The sequence below is a fragment of the Salvelinus sp. IW2-2015 genome, linkage group LG25 (assembly GCF_002910315.2).
Source record: "Salvelinus sp. IW2-2015 linkage group LG25, ASM291031v2, whole genome shotgun sequence".
Lineage (NCBI taxonomy): Eukaryota > Metazoa > Chordata > Actinopteri > Salmoniformes > Salmonidae > Salvelinus > Salvelinus sp. IW2-2015.
This window is the reverse complement of record NC_036865.1, coordinates 12,331,420-12,348,049: the sequence shown is the minus strand read 5'-3', so window position 1 is coordinate 12,348,049 and position 16,630 is coordinate 12,331,420. Positions and strand designations below refer to the sequence as shown.

General features: G+C 44.1%; 1 protein-coding gene across 3 annotated transcripts in view; it reads right to left on the bottom strand.

Moving 5' to 3' along the window:
* The window catches only part of LOC111951660 (bifunctional heparan sulfate N-deacetylase/N-sulfotransferase 2), a 161,692-nt gene that overhangs the window by 85,275 nt on the left and 59,787 nt on the right, over nucleotides 1-16,630 (bottom strand). For all 3 annotated transcript variants that reach the window (XM_023969876.2, XM_023969877.2, XM_070434922.1), the window contains exon 2: nucleotides 12,525-12,560. The gene's annotated coding sequence lies outside the window, so the exon portion shown is untranslated. The remainder of the gene's footprint in view (nucleotides 1-12,524; nucleotides 12,561-16,630) is intronic.

Here is a 16,630-nt window from a genome sequence, read left to right as displayed (position 1 = left end):
TAGTTACATTTCAAGTTTTAATGTCACTTGCACAAGTACAGTGAAATGCCTTTCATGCAAACTCAAAACCGAACAATGCAATAACCAATTACAATGTAATAGATTTTTTTTTATTATAAAAAAAAAGAAAAGAAAATGAAGAACACAATAAGTAAGCAAGCATTACTATATATAGGGTCAGTTTCAATACCATATTTACAATGTGCATGTATGCTGGAGTTAGATATGTATAGGGGTAAGGTGACTAGGCATCAGGATATAAGATAAACAACAGCAGCAGCTTGTATGTCATGGGGGGGAGTGTGTTAGAGCTCAGAATAAATGTATGTGCATATTGTGTGTGGGTGTGTGTGTGTGTGTGTGTGTGTGTGTGTGTGTGTGTGTGTGTGTGTTGTGTGTGTGTGTGTGTGTGTGTGTGTGTGTGGTGTGTGTGTGTGTGTGTGTGTGTGTGTGTGTGTGTGGTGTGTTTGTGTGTGTGTTGTGTGTGTGTGTAGAGACAGTTAAAAAATAAAGCAATGAGGATACAAGTTTAACTCCGAAGTCCATGTAGCTATTTATCAGTCTTATTGCTTGGGGATAGAAGCTGTCAAGAGCCTGATGGTGCCGACTAGAAGCAGAGAGAATAGTCTATGGCTTGGGTGTTAAAGTCTTAACTATTTTCCGGGCCTTCCTACCAAACTGCCTGATATAAATGTCCTGGATGGCAGGAGCTTCGGCCCCAGTGATGTACTGGCTGTCCGCACCACCCTCTGTAGCGCAATGCGATTGAGGGTGGTGTTATCCCATACCAGGCAGCAATGCAGCCAGTCAAAATAAACTCAACGGTACAGCTGTAGAACTTTGAGGGCCGATGCAAAACTTTTTCAACTTCCTGAGGGGGAAGAGGCTCTGTCGCACCTTCTTCACGACTGTGTGCGTGTGTTCGGACCATTTTAAGTCCTTAGTAATTTGGACACCGAGGAGCTCTTGACCTGCTCCACTGAAGCCCCGTCGATGTGGTTAGGGGCGCGCTCACCCCCCCCCCCCCCGTAGTCAACGATCAGCTCCTTGGTCTTACTGACGTTGAGGGAGACGCTGTTGTTCTGGCACCACACTGCCAGGTCACTGACCTCCTCCCTGTAGGTTGACTCATCGTCACCGGTCGTCAGTGATGATGGTGTTGGAGTTGGGCGTGGCCACGCAGTCGTGGGTGAACAGGGAGTACAGGAGGGGACTAAGCACACAGCCCTGTGGGGCCCTTGTGTTGAGGGTCAGCGTGGCTGAGGTGATGTTGCCTACCCTCACTACCTGGGTCCGGCCCGTCAGGAAGTTTAGGATCCAGTTGCAGAGGGAGGGGTTCAGTCCCAGGTCCCTAGCTTGGTGATGAGCTTGGAGGGGACTATGATGTTGAACGCTGAGCTGTAGTCAATGAACACCATTCTCACATAGGTATTCCTCTTATCTAGGTGGGTGAGGGCAGTGTGGAGAGCAATTTAAATTGCATCATCTAGGGATCTGTTGGGGTGGTATGCTAATTGGAGTGGGTCTAGGGTGGCGGAGTTAACGTGTGCCATAACAAGCCTCTCAAAGTACTTCATGATTACAGAAGTGAGTGCTACAGGGTGGTAGTCATTGTGGCATGAAGCCTCAGAGTTCTTGGGGACAGGAATGATGGTGGTCATCTTAAAACATGGGGGGAATCACAGACCGGGAGAGGTTGAAAATTACCTTGAATATGCCTGCCAGCTGTTTTGTGCATGCTCTGAGTTATTAAGTGATGTGGACAGATTGGCCTCCCTCCTCTCATTTAGCCCAGTGACCGCAGCCTCCTCCCTGGCCTGCCTGTGTCTCTGCCACCATGTCTACTGACAGCTGAGAGAGCGTCTGGCCCACGGTGACGCCCTGTACGGTGACGCCTTGACCCCCGAGAGAGAGGAGGAGGTAGAGAGAGAAATAAAGGGAGATATGGAGGGAGGAAGAAAAAGGCTGTTTGAAGGCAGCCACCACGTCCTAGACAAGGGCATCTGCCCTGAGAGGGGTGAATCATACTTCATATCCGCGCTCTCTCTCACCCTTCCTTCCATCTCTCTTGGTTGCTCTGAATTCCCCAGCAAAGAAATTAAATACTACTTCCTCACACACAATGACAGGGAGGGCTAGGGATGTGTATCCTGTGGTGCCTACTTATGAAGCAGGCCATAGCCCCTGCAGAGGTGGTGAAAGTGATATAAATGCGCTGTGAGGACGAGGTTACTCCTCCAGACCGCCGGCTCTGGCCCCGGCTGTCCGTTAGGCCCCATCCATCAGTGACCCCTCGCCTAGCACGCTGGCTGTTAGTATTCCTCCTAGCTGCACACACAGCGATCTGGCTAATTACCCCCTGCCTGGCAGTCACTAACGCACTCTCTAAGACACACAAACACCTAATACACACACAGCCAAATGGCCACACCTGTTCACTGTTTCAAAACACACACACACGCACACTATACAGATGCTCAATGGGAGACCCAGCTCTCCTCTCTGAGGACTAGGTGTGTGCACGTCAGTCCAACACCAGTTGGCTCAGGGTTGCTTCAACCAAATCTCAAACACACCATATAAACTACTCAAATTCCCCACCTATACAATGGGGCTCCAGCTATGACATCACATCTGCAACAGCAGGCCAAATGAAGCCCCTGGGGCAATGTCAGGTTGTGCAGTTAGTGGCAGGCAGCAGCACGGCTCCAATCCTGAGAGACTGACGGACGGACTGTCGCTTACAGCTAGTTTGGCTTTCTCCCTCCTGTTTACCTTTCCCGTTCCCTCGGTTTCTCTCGCCGGCACTTTGGACAGCATACAGAAAATCCATTACACGGAACACACCTCCCATTTAACTCGGCCAATTAATCACGGAATGCGGGGAGATTAATTCAGCAAACATCTGCTCAGGAAGGGCAGGGGTAGAAATGTTTTGACGCAGGGAGCACTTCGTACATTCGTACAGGAGAAGGAGAGAAAACACCGGAGGGGAAGTAGTTTCATTCGGATTCTGACCCAAGCCTCCTTTAAAAAAAGAAAAAAAAGAAATCGCACTTCATCAGCCAGAGTAGCTGAGAGACGGGTGAGTTAGAGCTGAGAGGAAGCAGAGGCAGAGCTTTAAATAACTTAGAATGAGCCGAGACACAGCCAGGCCTCAGTGGAGTAGGGGTCTGCAGGGAAACAGACCGTGTGAGTTGCGTAAGAGATGGTGAGACATGACATTTGCCATTAGCTATATTAGTATGATATCATAACACATTACATAACTGCAGACATAACACAGTGCTAATTAGCCACTTAGGCTAATTCTCAAATACCAGACTCTATAAAACTTGACACATCCTTCTTCTACCCCACCTGTAATCTTAACTACAAACCATACACTCCCAAAAGACAAAACACACTCAAACTTCACAGTCCTAAACACTTTCACGCTCTCTCACAAACACACTCAGTTTCATTCACTCCACCCTTCACCTTCCTCCTCCCCCTGTCACAGATGTATCATCAGCTATCCCATCTGCAGCTGCAGCCTCCCTTCCTCCCCCCCACTTCATCACCCTGTGGACTGATTCTGAGAAGAGCACTATAATGTAGCAAGAGGAAGCCTGGGTCAGGCTTAGTGCTCCCCAGGTGTGAGTGATCAATGGGGATCAATGGCAGTGATGGGTGCTCAGGGCAGGCCAGGGCCCTGAGGTACTGTGATCAGGGTGCTGTCCAGGGAATGGCCAATCCCGTTAGCTAATTAGCAGTCTGGGACAGATGGACATGACCCGCCTCGCGGCTCAAGGACGACACCAGCTTAGCCCCCAGGCTTATTAGCACCCAACCATATGGATACAATAGGGAGAACAGAAGAGGGAGAGAGACAGACAGGAAGGTAGGGAGACAGTAAGACAGGAGAGAAAAAGAGGGAGTTATGTGGGTTCATGCGTGTGCACTAAACCACTGTGTATATGCCAGACTGTGTAGGTGTCAGACAGACATTGTGTGCACACAGATTGCATGTGTGCATATATGCAGGTGTGACAATGAGCGAGTGTGTGGCTATACTGTACATCTCTAAGTCGTGCATTCTTTCTAATTGGCAATACAGCGAGTAGGCGAGTATGGAATGAAAGTGATTGTGTATGAGCATGTTTGTGAGTGTGTACACACATCTCCCTCTAGTATTGCGCCTGTCATTAGTATGCAGAGGGTAGTGGCAGGTGTGAAGCCCCCCTTATAGTGCCGAGGGCTAGAGTAAACAGGGAAGGCAGCACCCAGAGAGAGAGAGAGAGAGAGAGAGATGGAGCGAGAGAGGGAGAAGGAGCAGGAAAAGAGATGGAAGCTGGAGGTCACCCTTCAGTCTGTGACTGAGCATGGGGATCAAAATACATTAAAATGTATAACAGCTTGTGTTACAGAAATCCATTTTCAGCTCCTCAATTACCTTCTCCATCCAGCCTCCGCATCCTCACCCCACCCTGCACTCTGTCACACAAACCATGCTTACAGGGCTCTGCAGATGATAACCACTAGGATGTGATGGACCAGACTGAGAACACACACACACAGTGGGTATCAGAAGTGTTCACCCTCATGTTTCCACATTTTGTTGCATTACAAAGTGGAATGAAATAGATGTGAATTGTTCTTTTTTGGTCATTGACCTACACAAAATACTCCATGTCAAAGTGAAAAGAAAATGACATCTTTTAACAAATTAAATAACAAAAATAGTTGCATAAGTATTCACCCCTTTGTTTAGGCAAGCCTAAATGAGTTCAGGAGTAACATTTGGCTTAACAAGTCACATAACAGGCTACATGGACTCAATAGGGGCTGACATTTATGATTACCCTTTTCTCTTTCCTCCATGCAAACAACATCTAAGGTCTCTCAGTCAAGTATTGAATTTCAAGCAGATTCAACTACAAAGACCAGGGAGCTTTTGGAAAAACCCTCTTAAAAATGGCAGTGATTGTTACCCATCTACCAGACATTGAATATATCTTCAAGCATGGTCAAGTTAATAATTATCCTGTGGGTGACGTATTAAACCACCCAGACACAACAAAAATACAGTCATCCTTCTGAACTGAGCTGCAAGATATGAAGGAAACTGCTTAGCGATGTCACCAGGAGGCCATTGGTGATATTAAAACAAGTTCAATGGCTGTGATGGGAGAAAACTGAGGATGGATCAACAACAGCGTAGTGACTCCACAATAATGACCTAAATTACAGAGTAAAGAAGAAGAATCAAAAAATACATCAGGTATTCCAAAACATGCATCCTGTATGCATCAAGGCACTAAAGTAATAGTGAAGAAAAAAATGCATGTCAAAGGTATACACTTTTTGGCCTATATGCAAAGCCTTAAAGTTTGGGGCTAATCCAACACATCACATCACTGAGTAACTGCTTTCTTTTTTTCAAGCATGGCGGTGGCTGCATCATGGTATGGGTAGGCTTGACATCGGCAAAGACTGGGGAGTTTTTCAGGATAAAAAGAAATAGGATAGAGCTAAGCACAGGCTAAATCCTAGAGGAAAACCTGGTTCAGTCTGCTTTACACCAGACACTGGGAGATGAATTCACCTTTCAGCAGGACAATAACCTACAACACAAGGCCAAATCTACACTGGAGTTGCTTACCAAGAAAACCGTGAACGTTGTTAAGTGGCCAAGTTACTGTTTTTACTTCAAATCCGCTTGAAAATGTAATGGCAAGACTTTAAAATGGCTGTCTAGCCATGAACCCCAACACCTCGACAAAGCTTGGAGATCATTGCCAAAGGTGTATTGACTCAGGGGGTGAATACTTAGTGTAGATTGTGTAGATCGTTGATAAAAAAATGTTTTATCCATTTGAAATCATACTTTGTAACAATAAAAATGTGAAGGAATCCAAGGGAGGTGAATAGTTATGATAGGCACTCGCTAGCACACAATCATGCGCGCATACACATAAACACACAGGTTGGCCTGCTGCTCACTGCACAGTTCACCAGAATGAATATAATTAATCCGTTTTCCTGTTGTTCTCTCCCCCTTTCCTTTACCCCTCCGATTTCATTTATTTTTCATTGGAGAATCGCTCACAGATGCATCACTGCGGGCGCTTGGGGGTGGAGGTGCTGGGTGAACATGCCTTGCCCAAACTAACAGTGAATTATAGAAGCACATTAGTACACCACCCCCGCCACAGGCAGGCAGAGAGAGAGAGAAAGGGGAAGAGCGAGAGAGAGCGAGCGGTGGGGGGAGGGGAGTGAGTGCCAGAACTGTCAGCCGTAGGTGGGTGGTTGAGTGGGTGGTAAAGAGGCAGAGCTCCTGGGTTTCCAGGGCCAGAGAAAGGGGCCTCTAGGCTGGGTACTGTGATCTGAACAGGTGGGAGGAGGAGACCCAGGGCAGGAGCAGCAAAATGAACCCTTACCTGGAGGATTTAAATGAATCATTCATCGTTAGGAAGGAAGGAAGAAAGAAAGGAATACAAGGAGAATAGAGAAAAAGACAGCTGGAGAGAAACCAAAGGTAACACTGAGACATGAAATGTGCGACCTTTGATTGTTACACAACAACATCGAGCAAGGAGAATCTTATTTATTTTTTTATTTTTTTTGAAATGGTACAATGCAGCTGTTTTAATCTCAATATCAAATAATTTCTCTGTAAAGATTAAGTACCTTACTAGCTAGGTTTCCATCCAATTGGCGACAGAGTTTTACGCAAAAACATTATCTGCGTAAATTAAATATGCTAATTTCCCACCAAAGATTTTCTATCAAATTGACTTGTTGCAGATAAGTCTGTGCGTGATCACGTAGTGCACATAAAAAAAATACTTTAGTTCCAAGTTAAATTGGTTTTCATCGCATTTTCATCTCTACTGATGGTTTTGTCCAAAAAACGTTTTGCATTTATGGAGAATGTGCCCCCTCCGGTATTGGCATGTGCACTCTAGCTAAACAGCTCACAGATACAGTGCAGGTATAGCCTACATTATGAAATTACTATGGACAAAAGAGCGAGATTATTTTTAAATGTCAAACGTCAGCCCATCATCAATCATGTCACCAGAATAAGACCCTCGATATTTATTGGACAGCAGCATCAAGCTCATCACCATGCACTTTCACCACCCAGTGAAGTTCATCATAACATATTTCATCTGTAGCCTAATAAACTGCACGCTTTCCCGAGTCGTAGTGGGAGGACCACACAACATGTCATCGCGTTTATTTCCATATGATGGTTATTATAAATCAATAATAGTTTCCACCACCATTTGTCACATAATAAAATTTTGACACAAAAAGATCACCTTGTCTAGCGTACTTTGTTTTGATGATATTTGAAAAGTTGACAGGCCAGAGCCTTTGATATGCCGTTTCAGAAAAGTTATCTTCCTGTACGCATTACATGGCAACGTAGGAATTTTGATAGCGCACAGGGCTGCGGGCCAGAAGGTTGTGGGTTCACAGACCGTGGACAAGAGTAGGGGTGGAAAGATGTCCTTTATAGAAAAAGCATTGCATGAAACTATCATTGTATTTGCAGGTTCAAGAAAAAAAGCCTTTAATAAAAAATGTATCCAATTCTATGTCAGTTTACATATTAGCAGAATCTTTTTTAATAAAACAAAAGACTGAAATTACAGGCTAAGAATGGACAGAGTTATTCCCGTGTTCATCTTACTATATTTCTCCAATGCCATACCAGTGTGTCTTGTTTGAAACTGTCCCTGTTTGCAAATAATTAAATCTGAGACATCATTAGGAATCGGAGCATGGTACTATCAAGAGTTAGGCCTACCTTTCCACCCCAGACCGCAGGCCTACCTTTCCACCCCAGACCGCAGACCTACCTTTCCACCCCAGACCGCAGACCTTACCTTTCCACCCCAGACCGCAGACCTACCTTTCCACCCCAGACCGCAGACCTACCTTTCCACCCCAGACCGCCAGACCTACCTTTCCACCCCAGACCGCAGACCTACCTTTCCACCCCAGGCCTACCTTTCCACCCCAGACCGCAGGCCTACCTTTCCACCCCAGACCGCAGGTCCTACCGACACAGAAAAAATGTAAGCTTTAACTGCTGGCTACTCTTCTTCCATGGCTTAACCCAACAATAGAAGATCACAGTGTTTCCCTAAAAGATGTCTGGGTTTAAACATTCTATTGTAGCTTATAGCTTAATCAATTGATAGTGACAGAATTTGATTACTTCCCAAGCAAAGTAAAATGTTTTGTCTCCTCTGCTATATATTGTAGCTCAGCTAAATGAGAAGGAGTAGGCTAGCGCGAAACAATGATATCCCCATACGCATCAGTCACATCTTTCCTGGGTATTTCACAGCTTGTTTAAGTATAAAGCATCACGGACTAAAGCGCTGTCATACTGTAGATCACTTCATATAAATTGAACAGGTTTTATTTTCTTAAAAATCTGAAGTTAATAATGGGTAGGCTTGTGACTCCTGAGTGGCACAGCGGTCTAAGGCACTGCATGTCAGTACTAGAGGCGTCACTACAGACCCTGGTTCGATCCCGGGCTGTATCACAAGTCCCATAGGGCGGCACACAATTGGCCCAGCGTTGTCCGGGTTATGGGAGGGTTTGGCCGGGGTAGGCAGTCATTGTAAAATAAGAATGTGTTCTTAACTTACTTGCCTCGTTAAAAGGTTAAATAAAATAAATAAGGCTTGTGCTTTTCTTTAATAAAAAAAGGTAGGCCTATGGCATAACCTCGCATACATTTCCGATCGATTGTGCTGTGACTGCTGCTTCAAGTTTCAACTCCACATTGGAAGTTACTCGAATCTGGCTTATTGTGTGGTCAATAGCTCTGACAAACACATGGGTAAGAAACATAGTTTTTATTCAAATCAACTCTAGTAGTAGCAAGGTTTCAAAGTTGACCTCTGGTCCTCCTCATCTTCACGCTCTTCTTCTCAAACTGAACAGAACATAGGCTAGTCCGCACGCAAGGTATATAATTTTTTGGACTAGGCCTAATTGGAAGAAGCCCTCCTGAACTGCCACTGTAGGCCAGCACAGCATTGGTTAGGCAGCACTAAAAAAATGGTTTTAAGCAGGAGAAACAGAGCAGGCAGGGGCTCAGGGTTGGAATATCCTTTGCAGTGTGTAATGCAGCCTAATTTTAATTTACATCATCCCAGCAGCTATCTTAGAAATACAACTTTGCTCGATGCTTCTCTGAGCATTCTCAGAGTATCCATAGCCTATAGATCATTTGATTGAGACCACACTAAAAAGCCTACAGGTGCACTTGATATTGTGCGCCCAGCAGAGAATCAGAGAACAGGGGGCGACATAGGGCACACATCGATATATGGCCTAATAAGTAGCTAATTATAAAACACTGAAAATATTACAATTTCAATTACATGACCCTCCCCTGGACTAGATTTAAAAAATGTAAATACTTAACCCTCCCCTTGACTGAAATTGAAAAAGCATGACCCTCTCCCATTTCCCTCCAGGTACCCATTCTGTACATTTCGATCCATCCCTTAGCAAAGAGCAATTTCTCAAGTAAGAATTTTGCTAGGACTGTCGGAGTGATCTGAGTGAGAGCATCCTGTCGGGCTGTATCACCGCCTGGTACGGCAGCTGCTCCGCCCATAACCGTAAGGCTTTCCAGAGGGTAGTGAGGTCTGCACAACGCATCACCGGGTGCAAACTACCTGCCCTCCAGGACACCTACACCACCCGATGTCACAGGAAGGCCAAAAAGATCATCAAGGACAACAACCACCCGAGCAACTGCCTGTTCACCCCCGCTATCATCCAGAAGGCGAGGTCAGTACAGGTGCATCAAAGCAGGGACCGAGAGACTGAAAAACATCCATCTCAAGGCCATCAGACTGTTAAACAGCCATCACTAACATTGAGTGGCTGCTGCCAACATACTGACTCAACTCTAGCCACTTTAATATTGGGAAAATTGATGTAATCAATTTATCACTAGCCACTTTATATAATGCTTACATACCCTACATTACTCATCTCATATGTATATACTGTACTCTATACCATCTACTGCATCTTGATGTAATTAAATGCATCACTAGCCACTTTAAACAATGCCACTTTATATAATGCTTACATACCCTACATTACTCATCTCATATGTATATACTGTACTCTATACCATCTACTGCGTCTTGCCTATGCCATTTGGGTATCACTCATTCATATATTTTTATGTACATATTCGTATTCATTCCTTTACACTTGTGTGTATAAGGTAGTTATTGTGAAATTGTTAGGTTAGATTACTTGTTAGATATCACTGCATGGTCGGAACTAGAAGCAGAAGCATTTCGCTACACTCGCATTAACATCTGCTAACCATGTGTATGTGACAAATAAATTTGATTGGGAAAGGGAAAACAGAAAACTAGCTGTATTGGCAGAGGTTTGGAACACTTTCTATTTAGTATATTAACTAATTTACCACCTGGTGATGGCACCAGGCAGGCCAAAACGCCATCCCACCAAAACGGCAGAGATTAAGCAGTCTTTTCAAACAGCTCTTACATGAGCACTATCCTAAAAAAATAAAAAATAAAAATCGGGCCACCCCCAGGTGGTGAGGGTGGAAACACATCCACCACGTGCGTGGTTAGTCCCCTCCTGTACTCCCCGTTCACACACGACTGCGTAGCCAACACCATTGTTACGTTTGCTGACAACACGATGGTGGTTGGCCTGATCACCGACGACGAGACAGCCTATAGGTAGGAGTTCAGAGACCTGGCAGTGTGGTGCCACGACAACAACGTTTCCCTCAACGTCAGCAAGACAAAGGACCTGATCGTGGACTACAGGAAACGGGAGGGCCGAGCACATCCCCATCCACAGGGCTGTAGTGGAGCGGGTCGAGAGCTTCAACTTCCTCGATGTCCACATCACTAAGGAATTATCATGGTCCACACACACACCAACAGTTGTAAAGAGGGCAGGCCAGTGCCTCTCCCCCTCAAGAGGCTGAAAAGATTTGGCATGGGCCCTCAAAATCTCAAAAAGTTCTCCAGCTGCACCATCTTGACTGGCTACATCCCCACTTGGTATGGCAACTGCTTTGTATCCGACCACAAGGCGCTACAGAGGGTAGTGCGTATGGCCCAGTATATCACTGGGGCGAAGCTTCCTGCCATCCAGGATCTCTATACCAGGCGGTGTCAGAGGAAGGCCCTAAAAATAGTCAAATACTCCAGCCAACCAAGTCATAGACTGTTCTCTCTGCTACCACACGGCACCAAGTCTGGAACCAACAGGACACTGAACAACTTCTACCCCCATCCATAAGACTGATAAATAGTTAACCAAATAGCTACCTGGACTATCTGCATTTATCCTTTTTGCACTCTTGACTCATCACATACGCTGCTGTTACTGTTTATTATCTATCCTGTTGCCTAGTCACTTTAACCCCACACACACAAAATTACCTCAACAACCTCATACCCCTGCACATCGACTCTGTACTGGTACCCAGTGTATATAGCAACGTTAATGTTACTCATTGTGAATTTACAATTTTTTCTCTCTGCATTGTTGGGAAGGGCCAGTAAATAAGCATTTCACTCTTAATCTACACCTGTTGTTTACAAAGCATGTGACAAATTAAATGTGATATTTGATCATGAAAAGGCTTGGTCTCAATTATAATTATCTATGTGACATTGCGACACACAAGAAAATACCATGACATTTTAAATTCTTAATTTAATAAAAACACTTTTGAATGTAGTTTTTATGAGGTGTGCCCATAAAAAGCCATACCGTAAAGCCTACACACGTTTCATTCATGCAGTTTTTTGTTATTGTGGGAATGCTGTAATTAAGTCAGCTAAATGAGAAGGAGTAGGCTACCGTGAGAAACCGACAGCTAGTGTATTTAATATGAATGGACTTCTTGTAGACAATGACGGGGAGCGCAGCAAAATAGCATAAACTATCTTAGCTAGCTTCTTTACATCGATTTGATGCAGTGAAAGACAGGCACAGCCAGATGGGATAAAAGATGGCCTATGGCATTCACAAGTTTGTCTAACTAGCGCAAGTCAGTGGCAAGTTTTTCCTCGCTCTCCCTTGACACCGGCCCCTAACCACTACTACATTACTGCAGCACGCACGGAGTCGGACAGGGCACCGAGTCAAGTAGGCTGCGCAGCAAGCGTCTCAAGTTTAAACAAAGTTACAACAACAAAAAAGTTGAATAATAATTAATATTCGAATAGTGAAATTACTTAAAATGCCCATCCCTAATTCAGTCAATGTGAGCTACTGTGAGCCGGGTCCACAAGTGCACCAATCATAAAACCAGCCACATGAGAAATGCAAAGCTCTTTGGGCTATGTTAAAGTTAATCATCCTAGGACACCTAGACATTTGCTAATTCACACATTGGTTGCGTGAACGTACACACTGTATGAAATCCCATATACACAAAGGCGGGTACACACACAACACAACACCCAGTTGGTCTTTGAAGAGCACCTTACCTCAGCGTGTGCAGCAGTCTGACGCAAGACGAGGGCCTGCAGAGAGGAGAGAACAAGAGAAACAGGATTCATTAAAGGATCCAACTCACAGCCACACAAATGCACCCCCTGCTACTCTCACCTACATTAATATGAGCTGCCCATCTCAGTGAGTGAGTGAGCTCTCAAATACACGGCAGTATCTTCTATTTAAATGAAAGAAAAAAGTGTTTAACAGTAGCCTAGTTTGAAAAGGCAAGCCCCAGGGTTGTCAAGGACGACAGAGCCAGAGAAGAAGAGATGAGACAAAGACAGAAAAGCAGGCTTAACAGCATCACATGAAGATATGATGCTAGAGAGGAGCCCTGACCTCTGCTTGCCTAGACAACAACTTGAGTCAACATCTCCCTCTCTTGCTCCCTGGTGATTTTCTGTTTGCTATGTAGTGTGCAGTTTGTTCCAGGAGCAGGCTGTCCTGATATATCCAGACCCACAGAAGCTGTTTTTTAATCATTTTAACTGGCTTCCATGGCAAGACATGATAGGTTGAAGAAATACGGATAAATCCTATCCAGTCCTCGTCAACCATCAGTGATAATAAAGAATATTGGAAAGGTGTCCATTTCAGAGCTAGTTATGAGACAGCCAGGGTTAGGGGGCTCTGGGGACTCTGTTAGGGGAAGGAAGGAGAGAGCTCACAGTTGGAGGTAGGGTATTGGTGGTGGAGGATGGGGGGGGTCCTAAGTGCTATGGAAGGCAGTGGTTGTGCTGTAGCCTGCTACTAAAACCTCATCTGCTCCAGCAAACACTACTACTTCATAAAAGCATCACGTCAAACGCACCTCGCCCACGATGGAGCGGAATCTGCCTAGGAGGGAAAATAATATACTGCTATATGCTGCTACCGCTATCAAAGATAAATAACACACCAGTACACAGCTTTACATATGTATTACACATAACTGATGACCATCATTACCGCTGGACCATATTAGCTATACCCACATCCAACCAAAGCACACAAGATGACACATCATACACACACACGTCGCCCCCTTCAAATCACTACAACCAACACTGTGATCAGCCACCAGCTTAATAAAGCGGATGAAGGATCCTCTCACTGCTGTTCAAATTAAAAATCACATTTTATTGGTCACATACATGTGTTGAGCAGATGTTATTGCGGGTGTATTGAAATGCTTGTGCTTCTAGTACTGACAGTGAAGCAATATCTAACAAGTAATATCTAACAATTTCACAACATATACCCAATACACACACATCTAAGTAAGGAATGGAATTAAGAATATATAAATATATTGACGAGCAATGTCAGGGAGGCATAGACAGATACAGTAGATAGTACATATACACATATGAGATGAGTAATGCAAGATATGTAAACATTATTTTAGTGACTAGTGATCCATTTATTAAAGTGTCCTGTGTGTAGGCTGCAACCTCTCTGTGCTAGTGATGGCTATTTAACAGTCTGCTGGCCTTGAGAGAGCTGTTTTTCAGTCTCTCGGTCCCAGGGAATTGATAAAGTAAAATATTGGGATATTAATTTTGACAAAATATTGCATCGTTTTGACAATATCACAAAATTATTTTTGCACTAGTTGGCTGTACCTGTTATCTATGGTCATAATAGTTTGTAGGCCAAACCGTTTGGATGCTACAGACGTTTTCATGAGAAGACTGATTATCGGGGTGTCTCGTGGTCTGACAAACACAGCTGTACCTCTGCCACCTTTCACCTCAGATGCGGTGGATTGAGACGCATCAAATGCAAAAAAAACATCAAGCTTAAACAGACATATTTATGTGGAATTTTTATTATGCTAATTACATTTCCACGTGGCCGCAGAAATTTACTCAATATGGTTAATCCATTTTTAATTCAGGCTGTACAGGGGTGTCAAACTCATTCCATGGAGGGCCTAGTGTCTGCGGGTTTTTGGTTTTCCCTTTCAATTAAGGCCTTGACAACGAGGTTGAGGGGAGTTCTTTACCAATTAGTGACCTTAATTCATCAGTCAAGTACAAGGGAGGAGCAAAAATCTGCAGACACTTGGCCATCCATGGAATGAGTTTGACAAGTGCTGTAAGAAGAAAATGTGGGAAAGTCAAGGGGTGTTTCTAAAGGCACTGTGCATGATCAGAACTATTTTCTAAGTAAGAGAACAATAAAACAGTCTTCTCTTGAGATTAAAGTCTTATTTACAGTTTTACTGCAAGATATGAATTGCCACAATGTTTGTTCTTCAAATGATGGACTTTATTAAAAACAGAAAAATGAAGTAAAAAGCCCACATTATCTTATAATAAATTCAAGGTTTTGTTTTTCCAGCTTTCTGTTTTTGGTACAGATCTGGGAAAGGGTAAATTTTTTGGTTGGTTGGTTTTGGTTTTTGCTCTGACATGCACTGTCAACTGTGGGACCTTATATAGACAGGTGTGTGTCTTAACAAATCATGGCCAATCAATTGAATTTGCCACAGGAGGACTCCAATCAAGTTGTAGAAACATCTTAAGGATGATCAACGGAAACAGGATGCACCTGAGCTCAATTTCGAGTCTCATTGCAAAGGGTCTGAATACTTATGTAAATAAAGTACTTGTTTTATTTTTAATACATTTGCAAACATTTCTAAAAACCAGTTTTCACTTTATCATTATGGGGTTGTGTCACTTTATTTAATCAATTTTGGAATAAGGCTGTAACGTAACAAAATATGGAAGTTAAGGGGTATGAATACTTTCCGAATGCACTGTATGTACAAGTGTGTGTATGTGTGCGTAAGGACTCTACGGTGCCGTAGTCGCATTATGTCCGAAACACTATATAACCACGCTGGCAAGGGATATAGGAGATCGACTTTATTCAGTCAGTTTGACGCCTTCAAGGAACTAGGCACCACTTGCTGTTCAGTTGTCAATCAACACACAGTTGAAACACGGGAAAAATATAAAAAATGTGTTCGAAAACAATAATTAGGCTATTGGATTTAGGCTCATCGTTACAACTCAATACTTGGAACGTGCAAATTCACGAGCATCATGCTCGCTCTCCCTCAGTGTAAAGAAATTCAACTGCAACCAGAGCTCTGTATATAATAACGAGATGCTCATGTCTCCGCCCCAACAATGGGAGTTGTTGTCCCGAAGGCGGGAAGGCAGGCTAAGGTCCACAATAAGCCCATAGAAAATGCATTGGCCTTATTTTGGACAGATTTTGGAGAGTGAAACCTCTTGCTTCGCCTCTTCCTCTCTGTTGCGTTTCCCTGTTATCGCTCACTTTGTGGCTGACAGGCAACTACACTATCAATAGACCACTAGAAGATGCATATGGTTCATTCTAGCGGGAGAGGGCTCGACGGACTAGCGAATTGAAACTTTTAAATGAAAAGTAGCCTAGTTAATATAAAGTGGAAAATGTAGCCGTCTGAAAATTAGTGTGTAAACGGCTGATTAGCCAACGCTAATGGAAAACACTGGCAATGCATATAGAATCGTGAGAAACGCAATACATTTCCTAATAATGTCGTATCGTGAGGTCCCTGGCGATTCCTAGTCCTATTGTTTACCCACTAAAGCCGCTGCAAATCTTATTCATGGCTTAATGATTATATCTGCCAATTAACGGTGCGACAGCAGAATCCCATTCAGCCCGGCTGGGGATGGTGTTGCTAATCCTATTGTCTGTGTCTTTCTCCTCTCCCTCGCTCCACTCTGCAGCCATACGGCGCATACAGGGGGAGGTGGATGGGGAGACCGACACGGGCAGCAGGTAATAGAGATTAGTAATGACTCAGGAGCAGGATTCTACCTGAGGCCCTCAGGGTGAATTACAGAAGCCTAATAAATCAGACCACACCATAGGCCAGGGGGATGCAGATTTAAGATTTAATGCTCTCCCCTAATGGTATGACAGCCCTCTACTACTTAGCTTGAATCGAATGGCAAACATGGGAGAGTGAGAAGTTAATGTTAGCTTAATTTGAATAACTAAGGCTAACCGTTATCTACGCCAGTGAGCAGCACTAGCATAGTCATGTACTGGCCACAGCAGAGGGGGGGGGGTGACATTTGATTTTCTCTGCCCTTTGCATTCATTTCAG